This window comes from Somniosus microcephalus, chromosome 4, assembly GCF_052327205.1.
Source record: "Somniosus microcephalus isolate GS21.2 chromosome 4, FLI_Smic_1.0, whole genome shotgun sequence".
Classification (NCBI taxonomy): Eukaryota; Metazoa; Chordata; class Chondrichthyes; order Squaliformes; family Somniosidae; genus Somniosus; species Somniosus microcephalus.
The window spans coordinates 85,914,508-85,924,664 of NC_140990.1; the positions used below are offsets into that span (position 1 = coordinate 85,914,508).

Sequence of the window (10,157 nt, forward strand, 5' to 3'; positions counted from 1 at the left end):
TTCTGCAGCTCCACTGGCTGCTGCTTCATACGATACTGCCACGCTGAAAGTCTTATCTAGCGTCAGCTCTTTTTCTGAGAGTAACTTCTTCTGTGTTCCTTCACTCAGGAGTCCACAGACAAATTTGTCCCGTAGGGTATCTGCCAGTCCTGCTCCAAACTGCAGTGCTTTGATAGCTTGCGTAGTTTCGTAAGATACTCAGCATTGCTCTCATCTTTATGCTGAGTTCTCCTGTGGAATTTAAATCTTTCTGCTATCAACAGCGGTGCAGGGTTTAAGTGTTCCTGTAGGACAGCAACTATTTCATTAAAACTCTTCGCCTTCGGTTTGACTGGAGTAATCAGGTCCCGCAATAGGCCGTATGTTCTAGCGCCCATTAAGTTTAGCAATATCGATGCCTTTTTCCCCTCCGCTATTTCGTTTGCCTCGAAATATACCTTGACTCTTTCCACATACGTGGTCCAGTCCTCTAATGTATTTTCAAAAGCAGTGATACAGCCAGTCTTCGGCATCTTGCAAATCTAAACTGGCACCTCCCACGCTTTGCCTTCTTCCCCGATTTAACAAAATGGCGCCTCCCGCACTTTGCCTTCTTCCCCGCTGTTGTTAGCGCTGCTTTCCACGGTTTCTTGCGCGTTAAATATTGATTCTTTTTCTTTTATTATTTTCCCGTCATGGAGCGGGCCCTCTGGGACACTTCCCTCCCTCTTCTTAGATCTGAACGCTGCCCGGCTTCGAAGCACCGGCCGCGCCCTGTGTGCTCCACCCTCTCTCTCTCTCTCTCTTTGCTTCCTGACTCGCTGCCCGGCCCCGTTGAAAAGCCACCCGATCGAGCTTCAGCCCGCCACAGCCCAGGAAGGATCAGAGCACTACCTGCCACCAGCCCGATTAGCTGGGAAACCACAGACCGAGGAACCCAGCCTGGCTCTGGACAGTCTCTCCTGCAAGTTTTCAAACCGATGATTGACGGTCGACGCCCGTTTCCCGAGTTTCTTTGGACTCTTTTTTTTTCTTTCTTCTGGCTCCGACCTTCAACAACGTCATCTGAGGTGCTGCTGAGTTGCAGGTAAGTTCGTTTCTTACTCGTCGCCAGTGTTAAGTCCGTGAATGATTGAGACACAGACCAGCAGGAGTGAAAACAAACAAGTCTTTACTGGTGGAAGTCAATAGCGAAACTAACAAATAGAGGCTCTCTAGCGCCTTTTATACAGGGGCGGTCACTGCCGGTACTGCAGTCTGAGACCAGTTATTCTCTTAAAGGTACATACACAACAGTACTGCTGAATCTAATGGGCACAAAGACATACGGGCTGTTACAAAATTTAATCACTCCAGCCAAACCAAAGGACAAGGATTTTAAAGAAATTGTTGATACCCTACAGGAGCACTTAAACCCAACACCGCTGCTGATAGCGGAACGATTCAAATTCTTCAAGAGAAATCAACACAAGAATGAAAGTAACGCTGATTACCTCACCGAATTAAGAAAGCTATCAAAACACTGCCAATTCGGGGCAGGACTAGCAGATTATCTTCGAGACAAATTCGTCTGCGGTCTCTTAAGTGAAGGAACACAGAAAAGGCTGCTTTCTGAAAAAGATTTAACACTGGACAAGGCTTTCAGTATGGCTGTATCATACGAAGCAGCCACAAGGGGAGCTGCAGAAATACAACAAAAGACACAGGGCTTCGGCACCCATGAAATGACACAGGGTTGAGAGAGATGTTATCGCTGCGGCAGATCCACCCATGACCAGAGGGACTGCTGGTTCAAGGACAAAGCATGCAGGCAATGCGGAAAGATTGGACACATTGCACGGGTATGCCGATCTGGACAAAATAAATCCACAGACAGGAAAAAAAAAATCAATAAAGAAAAGTACAGAAAGGTACAAATGATGACGGACAGTAGCTCCGAAGACCAGAAGAGCGATAGCGACTCCGAAAACAAGAGACTAAGCTGTCTCAAATTACATAATGTACTTGCCAAAGATGATTACCAGACCATTTGGGTTACCCTCATGATAGCAGGGTCCCCAGTTAAAAAGGAGCTAGATACAGGATCAGCTCTGACCGTAATAAATCGACGGGATTACGAGAGGCTATTTCCACATATACCTTTAAAAGACACATCCATTATCTTAAAAACATATACGGGGCAGAAAGTATACCCCAAAGGAAAAATAAGGGTGCCTGTTGTATACAACGGCAAGGAAATACAAAAGTTGTATTTATACATTCTACAAGATGGTGGCCCACCGCTGTTAGGACGTGAATGGATCAGGAAAATACGTTTAGACTGGCACTCCATTCAGGCACTGACGGTGACCAGTAAGAAAAAAAACGATGATGACGTCATACCTGAACGATTAAAAGACATCTTGGCCAACGCCAAAGAAGTGTTTCAAGAGAAACTAGGAACCTTGAAAGGCATCACTGCCTCAATAAAAGTGGAAGATGCAGCAATTCCCAAGTTTTTTAAAGCAAGACCAGTGCCATACACAATTCGTCCAGCAGTCGAGGCAGAGCTGGAGAATTTGGAAAATGCAGGCGTATTATCCAAAATAGATTGGAGCGAGTGGGCAACACCCAACATTCCAGTCATGAAGAAAGCATTGAATAATGATAAATCTGAAGAACAGAGGAAAATTCGCATCTGTGGAGACTTCAAGGTGACGGTAAACCCGGTCCTTCACACGGTACAGTATCCTCTTCCGAGGATAGAAGATATTTTCGCCTTACTATCCGGAGGGAAACGTTTCACCAAAATTGACTTGGCACAGGCATATCTACAGATGGAGGTTGAAGAGGCCTCTAAAAAATATCTCACGATAAATACACACAAAGGTCTGTACCAGTACAATCGACTGGTTTTCGGAGTAGCATCCGCTCCAGCTATCTGGCAAAGAGCTATGGAGCAAGTCCTCCAAGGGATTCCGGGTACTCAAAGCTACCTAGACGACATCCTTGTAACAGGAGAAAATGACAACGAGCACCTTGCCAATTTGGAGCAGGTGCTCACTAGGCTGAGAGAATGGGGCCTATGAGCAAATCGCCCCAAGTGCGAATTTTTACAAAATCAAATATCATATTGTGGCCGCATAATTAATAAGGAAGGGTTGCATAAGTCACCTGAAAAAATTGAAGCGGTCATAAAAGCCCCAGCACCTGAAAATGTTTCACAATTAAGGTCGTTCCTGGGATTAATAAATTACTATCATAAATTTTTACCGAACTTATCAACTCTTCTACACCCTCTTAATGAACTTCTACAAACAGGAGTAATTTGGAAATGGAGCGAAGACTGTAAACATGCCTTCCATAAATGCAAAGACTTAATCACATCCAAAGAAGTTTTGGCTCATTACAACCCATCACTGCCAATCAGACTGGCGTGCGATGCATCCCCTTACGGCATAGGAGCAGTATTATCGCATAAATTCCCTGATGGCTCGGAACGGCCGATAGCTTTTGCGTCACGCTCATTGAACTCAGCTGAGCGTAACTATGCCCAAATCGACAGGGAAGCACTCAGCCTGGTATGGGGAGTGAAGAAACTCAACCATTACCTACACGGACAAAAATTTAGCTTGTTGACTGACCATCAACCCCTCATCTCCATATTCAACCCTAAAAAGGGTGTTCCCATTATGACAGCGCAAAGGCTACAGGGGTGGTCCCTTTTTCTAGGGGCACACCAATACAACATAGAATACAAAGGATCAAAACAGCATGGGAATGCTGACGGTTTATCGCGCCTACCGTTGCCAACGGTAGAAGAGGCACCTACAGTAGACCCAGTGGAGATGTTCCACTCAACCATAGTGGAATGTCTACCAGTAACAAATTCTGCCATTGAAAAGGAAACGAGAAATGACCCGACTCTCTCACGAGTCTACGACTTAACGGTGAAGGGATGGCCAGCACATGGCGAACCACTGTTGCCAGCATTCTCGTAAAGAAGAGAACAGCTGTCAGTATGCCAAGGAACCTTGATGTGTGGATCCAGAGTGGTGATTCCACCGAAACTCCAGGATAAAGTGCTAAAGGAGCTTCACGAGCGGCATCTGGGTGGAGTGAAAATGAAGAACCTAGCCAGAGCATTTGTATGGTGGCCAGGTATCGATGGAGACATAGAAGAAATGACCAAGAGCTGCCTAGGATGCCAGAAGGTCCAAAACGCTCCACCCCAAGCCCCTCTACATCCATGGGAGTGGCCCTCATCTCCCTGGCAAAGGGTACACATCGACTTTGCTGGTCCATTTATGGACTCAATGTTCTTAATCGTGGTTGATGCACACTCCAAGTGGCCGGAGGTAATAAAGATGTCCTCCACCACCACGGAAAAAACCATCACAGTGTTAAGGACCATATTTGCCAGGAATGGGCTGCCGGAACAGATCTGTTCTGATAATGGACCGCAATTTGTGTCCGAAGAATTCAGGAAGTTCTTAAAAAACAATGGGGTTAAGCACTACACGTCCACCCCATACCATCCCGCCACCAATGGATTGGCTGAAAGGTTTGTCCAGACCTTCAAGAAGGCCATAAACACCATGGGTAATGAAGACATAAAACTTCAGCACAAGGTGGATAACTTCTTGTTCACATACAGGAATGCAACACATATGGTTACCAACCAAACTCCCGCCATGATGTTCTTCAATAGAAGCCTAAGATGCCGGCTGGATTTGATCAAGCCCAACATCAGAAGGGACGTGGAGAACCGGCAATTTCAAGGCATGAATGAAAGGCCAACTAGAACCTTCCAGGTGGGTCAACAAGTTTTGGCCCGGGACTACCGTACCGAGAAATGGCAGCCTGGAACTATCTGCACACGACTAGGACCACTGATGTATACCGTGGACATCGGAGAAAGCATAATAAGGCGCCATGCTGACCAAATCATAGAGTCATCCGAAAAGGGACAACCTACACCACAACTCTATACGCCTAACGATGAAGTAGAGATACCCATATCTACTTCCGATCCGGTGATACTGGAACCCGATGAACCCAACACTGGCATTCAAGCTGAATCAGCCTTGCCAAAAGAACCTACTACACCACCAGAAACTACACCACCGAGGCGTTATCCGGACCGAGTCAGGAAGCTCCAGAGAGACTGACTTATAATTAATTAACTGCAGCAATGTGTGTATTATTTTTCTTATAACATGTAATTAATAATTACTTAAAATATTATGTACTGGTTAGCTAAAAGGGGAGGAATTGTAGTGTATGTGCCTTTAAGAGGCCCATGTGTGCTGTAATGCCGGTAATGGCCACTCGGGCTATATAAGCCTGTATATTGTGTTATATCCGTTAGTTCCCCTCCAGACTTTGCTTAGTAAACACCTATGAACCAACTCCTGTCTTCAGTGTCTCTGTCAACACACAGACACAACAGTGTCATTTGGGCTTATACTCACTGGAGTTTCGAAGATTGAAACCTATAAAATTCCATCAGGCCTGGATAGACTAGATGCAGGAAGGATGTTCCCGATGGCCGGGGAGTCCAGAACATGGGGTCATAGTATAAGGATAAGGGGTAAGCCATTTAGGACTGAGATGAGGAGGAATTTCTTCACCCAGAGAGTGGTGAATCTGTGGAATTCTCTGCCACAGAGGGCGGTGGAGGCCAGTTCATTAAATATATTCAAGAAGGAGTTGGATATATTTCTTAAGGCTAAAGGGATCAAGGGATATGGGGAGAAGGCAGGGAAAGGGTACTGAATTTGGATGATCAACCATGATCTCATTGAATGGCGGAGCAGGCTCGAGGGGCCGAATGGCCTACTTCTGCTCCTATCTTCTCTGTTTCTATGACATGTACTTGAAGAGGACTAGTTTGCAGAGTTCTGGGGATAATGCTGGGGTTTGGGACGAAAAAAAGGGCAGCACGGTGGCATAGTGGTTAGCACTGTTGCCTCACAGCGCCAGGGACCCGGGTTCGAATCCGGCCTCGGGCGACTGTCTGTGTGGAGTTTGCACATTCTCCCCGTGTTTGCGTGGGTTTACTCCGGGTGCTCCGGTTTCCTCCCACAGTCCAAAGATGTGCGGGTTAGGTTGATTGGCTATGATAAATTGACCCTTAGTGTTAGGGGCATTAAATACGTGGGGATAGGGTGGGATATGTGTTGGTGTAGGGGTTACGGGGGTCGGGTGGGATATGTGTCGGTGCAGGCTCGATGGGCCGAAATGGCCTCTATCTGCACTGTGTGGTTTCTGTGATTTCTGTGAAATTGGACAGCTCTTTCAAAGAGCCGGCACTGACACGATGGGCCGAATCACCTCCTTCTGTGCTGTTAGATTCTATGATCAGTGTGAAGACGCTGGTGTCTCTTAAGGTTCGTGGAGCTTTTAAAGCTCTTCCCACAGTCAGAACATTTAAAGGGTCTCTCATCAGTGTGAACAAGCTGGTGTGACAGGAGGGTGGATGACTCCGTGAATCCCTTCCCACACACAGAGCAGGTGAACAGCCTCTCACCAGTGTGGAGGAGCCGGTGTCTCTTCAGCTCCTGGGAGCTTTTAAAGCTCTTCCCACAGTCAGAACATTTAAAGGGTCTCTCATCAGTGTGAACAAGCTGGTGTGCCTGCAGGTTGGAGGACCGAGCGAATCCCTTCTCACACATGGAGCAGGTGAATGGCCTCTCCCCAGTGTGGAGGAGCCGATGTTTCTTCAGATCCCCGGAGCGTTTAAATCTATTCCCACACTCAGAACATTTAAAGGGTGTCTCGTTAGTGTGAACTTGCTGATGTCCCTTCAGATCCTTGGAGCTTTTAAAGCTCTTCCCACAGTCAGAACAGTGAAACGGCCTCTCATCAGTATGAACTCGTTGGTGTACCAGCACGTTGGAGGACCGAGCGAATCCCTTCCCACACACGGAACAGGTGAACGGTCTCTCCCCATTGTGGAGGAGCCAGTGTTTCTTCAGATCCGCGGAGCTTTTAAATCTCTTCCCACACTCAGAACATTTAAAGGGTCTCTCGTCAGTGTGAACTCGCTGGTGTTCCTTCAGATCCCCGGAGCTTTTAAAGCTCTTCCCACAGTCAGAACATTTAAAGGATCTCTCGTCAGTGTGAACTCGCTGGTGTACCAGCAGGTTGGAGGGCTGAGTGAAGCCCTTCCCACACTCAGAGCAGGTGAACGGCCTCTCCCCAGTGTGGAGGAGCCGGTGTCTCTTCAGATCCCCGGAGCGTTTAAATCTCTTCCCACAGTCAGAACATTTAAAGGGGTTCTCTCCAGTGTGAACAAGCTGGTGTCGCTTCAGTTCCCCGGGGCTTTTAAAGCTCTTCCCACAGTCAGGACAGTTAAAGGGTCTCTCATCAGTGTGAACTCGCTGGTGTCCCTTCAGATCCTCTGAGCTTTTAAAGCTCTTCCCACAGCCAGAACATTTAAAGGGTCTCTCATCAGTGTGAACAAGCTGGTGTCTCAGCAGGGTGGATGACTGAGTGAATCCCTTCCCACACACAGAGCAGGTGAATGGTCTCTCATCAGTGTGGAGGAGCCAGTGTTTCTTCAGATCCGCGGAGCTTTTAAATCTCTTCCCACACTCAGAACATTTAAAGGGTCTCTCGTCAGTGTGAACTTGCTGGTGTCCCTTCAGATCCCCGGAGCGTTTAAAGCTCTTCCCACAGTCAGAACACTGAAATGGTCTCTCCCCAGTGTGAACTTGCTGGTGTGTTTGCAGGTGGGATGAACAAACAAATCCCTTTCCACACACGGAGCAGCTGAACGGACTGTCCCTGGTGTGACTGCGCCGTTGAACTTCCAATGCAGACGGGGAACTGAAGCCCTCCCCACCGTCCCCACCTTTACCCGGTTTCTCCCCGGTGTGACGGTGCATGTGTCTCGCCAGGTCAGGCAATCGGCTGAATCCGCGTCCACACACCGAACACGTGTGCGGTTTGTCATCGCTGCGATCGCTGCTTTCTCCTTCCATGTGCAAAGGCCGATGATATTCAGGTCCTGATGAATCGAGTGATTCTGTCAGATCTTGACGTGATGTTTGGTCTGAGCTTCCCGCCTGTAACTGCTCCATTTCTATAACCCTGTAAATTGAGATCAGAAAAGGATCAGAGGCAAACTGTTGCTTAATTTTCCCCTTTCCGAACCTAGGGGCAGTGAAGCTGATTTTCAGGCCCCAGCTGCTGCACAGGTTGGTTGAAAGGATCAGCAGTAATGGCAGCTGTAATACCCACAAGCCCCCGCGCTCCAGAAAGCGCTCTGTTGACGCGGAGTCCTGCGCATGTGCTCATGGCCCCCGCGCTCTCCCTCCTGCTCTACAATCGCCCGTCTCGATCGGTCCGCAATGCACATGCTCAGCGCACAAAACCCCGCGGTTGGAACATCGGGCGCGCATGCAGAGGTGCAACATCTGGTACGCGTGCGCGGCTCAGGTGGGGGCGAGTCGGTGTTTCGCCTCAGCCGCCAGGAAGGTGTGCATGTGCAGGACGACCCAACATTCTTCCTGTCAGCAATCACTCCCTTGTTTCTTTAATAAAAACAGAAAATGCTGGAAATACTCAGCAGGTCAGGCAGCATCTGTGGAGAGAGAAACAGAGTTACTGTTTCAGGTCGATGACCCTTCATCAGAACTGCTTGTTCTTTAGTGTCAGCTGTGGCTCAGTTGGGAGCACACTCGGCTCTGAGGCATTAAGGTTGTAGGTTCAAGTCCCACTCCAGAGACTTGAGCACAAAAATCTAGGCTGACAGGGCAGTGCTGAGGAAGTGCGGCACTGTCGGAGGTGCCGTCTTTTTGGATGAGACGTTAAACTGAGGCCCCGTCTGCTCTCTCAGGTGGATGTAAAAGATCCCATGGCACTATTTCAAGAAAGAAAGACTTGCATTTATACAGTGCTTTCATGACCACCAGATGTCTTGAAGTGCTTTACAGCCAATGAAGTACTACAATGAAGTAGTCACTGTTGTAATGTGGGAAAGAGCAGGGCAGTTATCCCCAGTCTCCTAGCCAATGTTTATCTCTCAAGCAACATAAAAAGATAAATTATCTGCTCATTATCACATTGCTGTTTGTGGGAGCTTGCTGTGCGCTAATTGACTGCTGCGTTTTCTACATTACAACAGTGACTACGCTTCAAAAGTACTTCATTGGCTGTAAAACACTTTGGGATGTCCGGTAGTGGTGAAAGGCGCTATATAAATGCAGGTCTTTCTTTCTTCACTGGTCTCACCAGCAACCTCTTCTAGCTGATGGTTGATTGACATTACAAGAGGATTTGAGTACAGGACTAAAGAAGTCTTACTCCAATTACATAGGGTCTTGGTGAGGCCACACCTGGAGTACTGTGTACAATTTTGGTCTCCTTACCTAAGGAAGGATATACTTGCCATGGAGGGAGTGCAGCGAAAGTTCACGAGACTGATTCCTGGGATGGCGGGACGGTCGTATGAGAAGAGATTGAGTAAACTAGGCCTGTATTCTCTTGAATTCAGAAGAATGAGAGGGGATCTCATTGAAGCATACAAAATTATTACAGGGCTTGATAGGGGGGATGCTGGGAGAATGTTTCCCTTGGCTGGGGAGTCTAGGACCAGGGGCCACAGCCTCAGGATAAAGGGTCGGCTATTTTGGACTGAGAAGGAAAAGAAATTTCTTCACACAGAGGGTGGTGCATCTTTGGAATTCTCTACCCCAGAGGGCTGTGGAGGCTCAGTCATTGGGTATATTCACAACAGAAGTCGATAGATTTCTCACCAGTAAGGGCATCAAGGGATGTGGGGATCAGGCCGGTGAATGGAGTTGAGGTCGATGATCAGCCATGATCTCATTGAATGGTGGAGCAGGCTCGAGGGGCCGAATGGGGACAGCGAGAGTCTGCGCATGCGCACACGGGACAGCGGTTTGGGCCAAGTCCGGCACAGCGACCCCTCCCGGTCACCAAGGGTAATAACCGCGCATGCCCAGAGGCGACCAACCCCCCTCCCCCACTTGGAGCTGCACCTGCGCACTCGCATCCTATCGTACAGAGTTGGCGTGGGGCATTCCGGGGAAAGGCCTTGGTGTCGGTTCCTGAGTCGCGATCGGTGACGCAAAGTGAGTTTTCTCCGCTCCAATTGGGTGGAGAATAGCGCGGGGTGGGGGGGAGGGGTGGATCGGGAGAGAATAAAGAGAAATTGAAAAACCTGAGAG

General features: G+C 48.3%; 1 pseudogene; it reads right to left on the bottom strand.

Moving 5' to 3' along the window:
- Window positions 1–1,128: 1,128 nt before the first annotated feature.
- LOC147119422 (uncharacterized) overlaps window positions 1,129–10,157 on the bottom strand; it is a 30,522-nt pseudogene continuing 21,493 nt past the window's right edge.